Genomic DNA, 9,466 nt, shown 5'->3' with positions numbered 1-9,466 from the left:
AAGACCACAGAAATGCCATAGAGGTAAGTTCCCTTATTAAGTGTGAAGTTCTAATGACCCTATGATATTTTTCTTTGAAAAGCATGCCTGAGCACAGATGGGACTTTTGATGTCTGTTAGCAAAAATTGTAGCAGTTATTGTCCTGCTCTAGGCAGAAGTAAGGACTGAGTAAAATATGCTTTACACTGGTAACACCTGGACAAATAACAAGCTGTCCAATCAACCATGGCCCTACTATGGCATGAAAGGAAAAAAAGGCAAAACCTTTGAGGCATTCAGAACACAGTGTTACACTGGGTCTCACTGCTGTTTGCCAAAAGGCTTTTCATGGCAATTAAATTTCCTGGAAACAAGGCCTCCTTCTGAACGCTGAAAGGGCTCAAATGCATGTTATCACCACAAAACAAGATATAATACAGTAATCTGAAAGTAGGACAATCTCTTTTTTCCCAAAATTCCAAGGTCAGACAAAAATGTTGTCTAATTTTATATTTAACTTACTAATAGCAGAGGATGCTGGATACATTGTACAAAATAACTAGTAGAGCAGAACAGTATGAATAGTTACATTCATACAGATTCCTACATGAAAGTGGGCAAGTTTGCCAACAGTGGTGATACCAGAATCCTCTTTTGAATTTATCTCTTAAATGACTCTGCCCTTGATACTTCAGATATCCCTGGGGAGGTCAATTTACATAAACTGATAGCAGCTCTGACCCATGCATTGCCTCTCAAGCTAAAGAACCACACTGACATTTCCAAGTATTTAACAGATTTTGTCTCTATGATCACCCAGTCAGATCCCAGCGTCTCACATACTTGTATATTCACTCCTATCATGTTTCAATAAACCTGTCAAGCTTGCACCTGTTCAAAGGTTGGTGGAACATGTCTACTCATCACTTCACAATAATCAACAAGTGACAGCTGTGCCTGTAGATGATTCTAACTTTTCTATCATAATGAGGGACATAAACAAATTTCATCAGCTGTTCATATTTAGCCCATATTTCCCTAAGAAGATTCATCAGGTTATAAAGACCTGAGTCATGCACTCTTTAAGACAGATTGGCATCTGATACTGCAAGTTATGAGAACAATGGACTGCTTCTGAATTTGTCTCTCTTCTTTTCTTTCTTTTTCCTTTTTTTGTTTATTAAAACCAGTTAGCAAATAACTGTTGCTGACATTTTTTGTGAAAGCTTTATTTAGGGAACAGACAATCAATGTCAAACACCAGTTGAGGAAAATAGGAGTCATCCTTGGCACTTCTTGAACCTTCATGTTGAAAGAGCAATGCCAGACATTTTTCTAAAGCTTTGCATTAGATGATGTTGAAGCATTTTGTAAAATAAATCAGTATCTATGTAATATTCTAAGGATTGGGAATGTATTCAGCAGTTTTTAAAAATATATCAGTTCTGATTTTATTAAAACTATTAGCCTCTAATCATACCTACTTATTGGAAACATCACAAAAAGAAAATTAAAGGAAAAAAAGCAAGGAAGGAAAAGAACAATTCTCCTCATATCTTTGAGGAAAAAAATCACCTTCATCTTCAGAGGATGTCTCTTCCACATTAAAATGACTACCTTTTAAAAAGTAAGAGAAAGCCTTAACTCATAGACTTACCCAAAAAAAGATATTTTGAAATTGATCTTTCTCCTTTACAGGAATTTGTTCTACAGTTTATATATTCTTCCTGAGACCAGGAATAGATACTCTTTATCCAAAAAAAAAAAAAAAAAGGGAAAAAAAAAAGGTTATTTACTTTGTCATCTTTTCAAGATCAGGTTTTACCTCCACATCCAATTCACTTATCCACAAAGCAGAAATTATTTTTTCCTAAGTGGACGACCAGTTACATATTTTCTTCCCATAACTTTTTTTCCACCAAAACCTTTAACATCAGGTTTCATACTAGCCTGCTGCAGCAATTCCCAGCTTAAAAGTGATCCCATCAGCTGCCCTCAGCTCTTAAGGCAAGCGGTGGGGAATAAGTGGGCCACTCTCATTACCACACGAGCACAATAGCATTCACACGGTCCCATTCAGAAACTGATGCCAAAACCATCTTCTGGGGCACACAGGGGATCTCCACCACTTGTACACAAAGCCTGGGACTGTGCCACCAGGGTTCTGCAGAGAGATATCTTCCCTGTTCCTGCCTTGGTAGCCAGAGAAGTCCTGGTCTGGCAGGCTCTCTGAAGAACCTGCATACCCCAAGTCAGAAGAGAACAAAGGCAACTGGGGAGTCTTGAAAGTTACTCTCAAAATACACCTCATCACACAAGGTGCTGAACATCATCTCTTCACAGATTTTACTGTCCCTGATAGCTGGCCTTGTTAAGGTGTTTTTTGCTCTTGTATATAGCAACTGGTCACTGTATTTTTTTCCATTTAGTGCATGCCTAGCTCTTCCTTACAATGCAAATCCTGGCATCTTATCGTATCCTCCCTATAATTTTTAACTTTGATTTGCCCCTGCATATTCCAGGAGCTTTTATTTTTTCTTCTTTTTTTTCTAATAAATTACTGATAAACTTAATTTATGAAGCCTAGGAAATTCCAGAATAGCATCTTTGAAGTGAACTTTGGGCTTATTCTTCTTAACTTTTTCTCCATTTTTTACTCTCTGATCACCATTAAAATCTGAGGCTGAATTATGGTGTGTATAATCTCTTCCAAGCTTGTTCAACAGCCCAAAAATTGTTAAGAATGCTTCCAAAATTCTTTACAGTTTATACAACTTTGATACCTTTTGGAAGTGGGATTTTTGGGGTTGGGGTTTTTTCCCCAAGAACAATATTATTCCTCAAAATTACTAATACCATCTCATAACTAATTACCTTGTCTTTGCTCAGATAACTGCATGCCACTAAACAAATCCTGTATTTCAGAATCCTTACTATGCCTTTCCTCATTTTACTTGCCAATACTTTCTGACTTTTGTTCACTTATTGCTAAATGTCTGGCAATTTCCTGATGCAGTGTTGCTCTATTTCATCTACTCCTGTGCTTGGTTATCAGCTTCTTTTCCCTCCACACCTCTTGTGAATGTTTTTGGGTGGTTTTTAACAAGAAGCATGTTGTAATGGTGCTGCAAATTAGATGAGTCCTTATGTTAACAACAGATAACTATGATATTATGGGAAAGAGCTCAGGAGAGAAGGAAGGACAGCTACACAAATCATCACTGATTGCTAACACAGAACAAACTAAAACTGGCTAAACCAGTTCTTCGTTTTCAGACAATTAACTAACAGCCCCACTGCTGTTTTCTATGATTTTGCGCAGTGTCTAACTTCCTGGAATGTCTTTCTGCATTGGACAATTTTCTTGTACTTTGCATAAGAAATCCAAAAAGAATATTCTGTTATGTTTCATTGGTTTTCTTGTTGGAGAAATACAGAGGGTCTCTCATGGGTCAATATCTGGATGTGTGTTAATAGAAAATGAAGTGCACAATGTAGTTTATTTCTAAACAGAGCAATGTACTGGTCTTGTTTCAGATAAACATGTACATCTGAATTTTACAATGATCCTATTGTTTTCAAGCCAAGACTTCCATTATGTTTTCAGGTCAAGACCTCCATACCCATTCTCTGTTTGTCTCCAATTTGGGACTAAACACTTTTCTCTATTTAGGAAGCCGTCGTATTTTCAAAGAGCTCATCTTGTTTATTTACGGCAAACGGGAGCTGACAACTCCAGAAGGCTTTCCTTGTTGTCCCTCCTGGTCTTACTGACTTTTCAGGAATCCAGGAAGATCACAACACAGATAAGCTAAGAACAGTTTCCATTGCACACAAACCCCATGAGGGCACAAACTGGCAGCAAAATACCATGAAGAAATTTCCAAGTAAACATTCTCCTTCTGGCTAGATCTGTAATTTCATTATTTAGAACCCTCATTTGGTCTGTAAACTGATAGTGTCATAGGATTAACTCTCTCCCTGGCTGAGATTCACACACATACTTCTGGTAATACGAACTTGATGTGTATGTCAATTCCTGCCATGTGTAATGGCAGAACTCACTATTCTTAATGCTTGTATCTTCATTAATAAAGAAGATACTGAATTCTGAGAAATTTCCACAATTTGGATGGCTTATATCAGGAGCTGATAAATTAGTTTAACATTTATTCAATTCAAATGGTGAATTATTCCTGCATCACTAGTTCATCCTTCTTGCTCTTGCATTCCTTGGAAACAATGCTTTCTGCTGTCTCCCAGACCTTTCATGGTATAGTATGTTTTTCTACAACTTAACAAACATTTTGTAAGTTACCTTTGACAAAACAGCCCAATATAAGAACAAAAAAAAATCCTACTTGATTTGGTAACATAGCTTAAGGACAAGCTGAAATGCCTGATTTGAAGATCAAGGCCAGTAACTGCTAAAAGCCTTTCCTGAAACTCTAAGGACAAATTTCTCCATGAACAACTCCCAGTAAAAGGTTCTAATTTTATTGAACAGAAGAGCATTGAAGAAACATCTCTGGAGATAACACTGTCACTCATCTTAGAACAGCATCCATAAAACTCCCCAAAACTGTAAGCAAGAGACAGATTTTAGCAACAGATTTTATGCTATATTAATTATGGATTGCTCACATAAACCAAAATTTGTTTTTCCCCTTGTGATGCCACAAAAATGAAAAACGAAAATAAATTATTTCATAGTTGGTAAGTAGCTAAATATAAGATTTATGTTTGTTGTTGTTGTGTAATACTGCTGGCCTAATTCCAGTCACTAAACTCTTCAGCTGTCCCTCAACAGGTGTAAAGTGGTTTCACTAACTTTGTACTTCTGCAAAAACACATTAGAACTATTCAGAGACCTGAAAACCTTGAGTATTACAGCTATGCCATTCTTAAGGACGGAGAGTCATGACCCCACCTTGACTCTTTTACCTACATAACTGCAAACTACCCATCCAAAATGATGCTGAAATGGAGAATTATCGACGACTCCGTCAGTCTGCAGAATTATGATCTTCCGATGCTATAAACACGTGCAAACTTTTAGCATCAGCACTGAATGACAAGTCCCATGACTGAATATTAAAAAGCCCAAATTTCTTCAACATCTCCCACCACTTAACTAGTCAACCAATTATATTACAAAAGCCAGGGACTGTGCCACCGGCGTTCTGTTGAGAGATTTCTATCCCTGTTCCTGCCTTGTAGCCAGAGAAGTCCTGGGCCGGCAAACGCTCTGGAGAGTCTCCACGTCTTAAGTCATTATATTACAGATTTTTTAAATTTTAACGTGAAATTAAAGGGTTGTGTTTGAACTTGTTCTTCCACCAACAAATCCTGCCAGACCTTTAGGTTTTATGCAATATGCTGAGCGCCAAGAGGGCCGTACGAAGCGGCTGCTGCCACCACTGAGGGCGGCCAGGCAGCGAAGGCTTCCCGAGCCCTCCCTTCCCAGCCTTCCTCCGCCACCCTGCGGGCGGGCTCCCTGCGGGCGATCCACAGCAGCCTCCGGCGGGGAGGAAAAGGGGGGCGGAGGAGAGCCTGTGCTGGAATGAAAGGGCTTGTCCCGCCTGCCCCTGACCAGTGGTGCCCGAAGTCCCCCGAGGTTCATGTTTTGCCACGTTTGCTTCGTCTCTTTCCAAGAGAGCCTCTACTCTTGGCGGGAGCCCCGGGTGCTCCCCAGGGACCTTCCCAGCGCTAATGCTCCTGGAGATGATCCTGTCCCCTGCCAGCAACGGCAGCAGGGCTCAGACAATCCGGGGCAGGAGAAAGGAGCAATTATGTCCTTCCTCAGGCTGAACAGCAAGGCTGAATAGCTTAGTAAGAAAAAAAAGACAAAAATATATCTACCTATATACATGCACTGTGTACTACAAATCTCTTCTAGCATAGCACTATTTGTAGTTCAGAATTCATTTTGAGTGCCATTGTCCAAAAATTTCAGAGGCTTAAATCACCAAATGCTATGTCTGCCAGCCGAGGGAGCCAATTTTATTCCATAAACATAGGGGGAAAACATTTTTGAACACGAAAATTCCTGGTCTTTTCACATTTATCAAGTCAGAAAATAGTAAAGTATAATAGTTTTTCAGTGGCATCTGTATAGCATGATTTTGAAGGTCTCTGTGACCCATATAGCCTTATAAAGTAATTTGAATTCCAGACGAGAGTAGGAATAAATTTTGAAAGCCAAGTCTTGTGGCAACACTTACACATTTCTTCCCCTTTTTTAAATAATTCATTTCTTCATTTATTAAAATTATTTTAGACACTAATAAACAACTGTGGTAATTACTTTTGCTAGCATATACAAAACAAGAACTCAGAGCAGCTTACTTTATCACATTTAAAGTTATTATGCTTGTAACAGGTATGCTTTTTGGTCCAGGAGGATGATGGAAAATCAATCGTTTCTTATTATTTGTGACATCTTCAGATTTTTTAATTACACTTTAATTACACAAGGGTCAGCAGAATGCTGACCTCAAATGTGCTTCCTTTCATACCACCTTCTTCAAGTGCCAATTTACAATACAACTGAGTTAATTACAATACTTTTCATGCAAAAGCAAGTAATAATATCGAATACCAGACTGCATCACATTATATATATAACTCCCAAATATTCCTCCAACAGAAATGCTAAGGAAAATTTTAGTCATTATTTTGAGGAATTCTTAGTTTTAAATGTTCTTTCATAAGTATTTTGAGGAAAGGGTCTTAAAAATGGGACAGAAAATGTAAAAACATAACACTAAAATGAGCTGCATTTTGGCAAAAAATAAGGAAATTCCTACATCACTTGCAGTTTATTGTGGTAAACTCCAAGTCCAATACTGGTATAGGTTACAGACAGCAGAGCTTGGGCATTATTGTCAATAAGCATTCTAACATATAGGATTGAATACAGCATTGGCTTTTCCTGAAACATTATGTCCACCAATACTGCAAGAGGGGCAACTTTTAGTTAAAAAACATGCAGGGATCTGATTAATTTTTTGCAGTCTCAAAGTACAGCTAAACCCCAGTCTGCTGAGGCTGCATTCCTAAGAAGTGCAGCTGTAAGCATTTTAATCAAAAATAAAGCAATTTTTCCCATTATAATTTGTATCGCAGAGAGGGAAAATGTGCAGTAGCTTAGGAAGTACATGTAATTTAAATGTTCAGGAAAAAGCATTTATCAGTTGTGAAGGACAGGGAGCCTGAAGCTCTCCATGGGAGCCATGGGATCACCAGTACTGTCAACCTGAGGAGCCTGACTTTCTAGCAGCTAACTTTTCTGAATAGATTTCCATTCTGAAAGATCTCAGGTGCTTCATCTATGAGGCCAACAACCCAACACAACTGTAAGTGTGTAAGCACTTTGCTTTCTCTTTTGGAATAGTTACATTTTCCTTGCTCTCATCATCTTCCTCAGATGAATCAATCTGTCAAATCAGTCAAGGGTAAAGAACATAATAAAAGGAAAACAGTGGTTAGCAGAGCACAGTACTAAATGACTGATGACAGAGCTCCAAATTGAAGAGCTGGAAAGTGACAGATTAAGGGGTGTTACTGTATTAGTTATCTGGAGTCACTGAATAGATATTTGTGCATCATAACCCCATTTAAAAGTGAAATTAAAGTTTAGTCTAAAGGGAACGGCATAAATTTAGCATCTCAAAAAAAAAAAACCTGTATCAAGATGAAATATTCTGTGGAATGGAATATTAGCCATTTAAATTTTAAGAAATAATGGCACTAATCAATTTATGAAGTGTGTTCTTATATATTCATCATACTAGCTCCAGGCTTTATTTCTTATGCCCTCTAAACCTTCACAGATATTTATTCCTATCTGTTTCATCCTTTTCCTCCTTTTTTTCTGGTTTTGGTTTGTTTTTTTATTTTCCCAGTGGAAACTATCCCACCTCCTTTTCTCTGTTTTCATTTTCTGCACTAAATGCTTAGCTTTGACTCTGAATTTGTCTCAAGTGCAGGCAGCTGAATTATTTCTTCTAATCTTTTTCTTGCCCTAGACCAAAAATGTCCTCTGGCTGCCATTTTTCACTACATATGATAAAAATATACAGGAGAAATAAAACCAGTGCAAGCAAATTTACAAGTTTGCTTACATTTATGAACTTACATGAGAAAAGGAACAATGGGGTTTTTATATAGCATCTAGGATAATGTGGTCCCATTCTTCTGACAACATAGAAGTATTACTGTGCTTTCAGCTGGCGCTGTTTGCTCACAATTGTGTTCTTGCTTAGGATCTCCAAATAAAAAATGAAGGTCAAATCTTGAATGGTAGAGCTTGCGTGGGATACTGCCAGATGTCTCAAAAAAACCCCCAAAACCACTAGATGAACAATATCTAAACCTTTTTTATAGAGAATGGTCATTAATTTCTTTTCCTTCCTTCATTTTGTAAATAAATATTAGTGATTTCAAGCTAAAGCGAACACCATAGGGAGCAAAAAGTTCATGTAAACGGTAATAAATAATCATATATCACTAAGATATAATAAAGACTTTTTTTAACCTTTACATTTATTCTTTCTACCTCACCAGGTTCATGCAGATATTGTTCACCTATGGTAAGATTTGCATAACTGTAAAAACAAAATTAATTACTTAGGTATTCAAAACTCAAAAAACATTTAATAAAATACTCCACAAGAAGCAATATTGCAAGCTCCTTTCTTTCCTGGATTAGTATAAAACTTCTTTCCAGGAGGAACATATCTTTGTGTTTCAATTGTGGACAGAAGTACACATACAAGACTCTTACTGTTTCATAAGAGCTGCCAAATCCACATCTAAAGTAATAAATGAACACATTAAATAATGTTTCAAATACTTCAGGCTTTCCATATCTAGTGTGCTAAAACAACAGTAAGTAGGAGACCCAAATATACCTGCAACTCAGAAGTTAAATATAAAAGCAATCAGATCCACTGTCCACAGATCTATTACAACAATTCCATGCACGGCGTTATGGACAAAAAATAAATAAGATGGTGGCAGAGATGAAGTTTTAGGATATCTCAATAATACATACATGTTCAATAAAAGTTGTTTTGATTTTGTGCCAGCAAGGTGAAGCACATATATGTCTGTGCTGATTTTGGCTGGAGTAATTTTCCTCCCAGTGGCTGGTATGGGGCTGCGTTTTAGATTTGTGCTGAACAAAAGGTTGATAATATCAAAGTGTTTTTGTAATTGCCAGGCAGCGTTTACACAGAGCCAAGGCCATTTCTGCTTTTTGTACTGCCACACTGGTGAGGAGACTGGGGGTGCATGGGAGGCTCGGAGGAGACACAGCCGGGACAGGTGACCCCAGCTGACCAAAGGGATATTCCAGACCATATGGGATCATGCTCAGTGTGTAAACTGGGGGATCTGCCCAAGTCACTGTTATGTGTGATGGGGCACTGCTCTCCTGGAGATGGCTGAACACCTGCCTGCCAATGGGAAGCAGTGAATTCA

This window comes from Corvus cornix, chromosome 4, assembly GCF_000738735.6.
Source record: "Corvus cornix cornix isolate S_Up_H32 chromosome 4, ASM73873v5, whole genome shotgun sequence".
Classification (NCBI taxonomy): Eukaryota; Metazoa; Chordata; class Aves; order Passeriformes; family Corvidae; genus Corvus; species Corvus cornix.
This window is presented reverse-complemented; position numbering follows the sequence as displayed.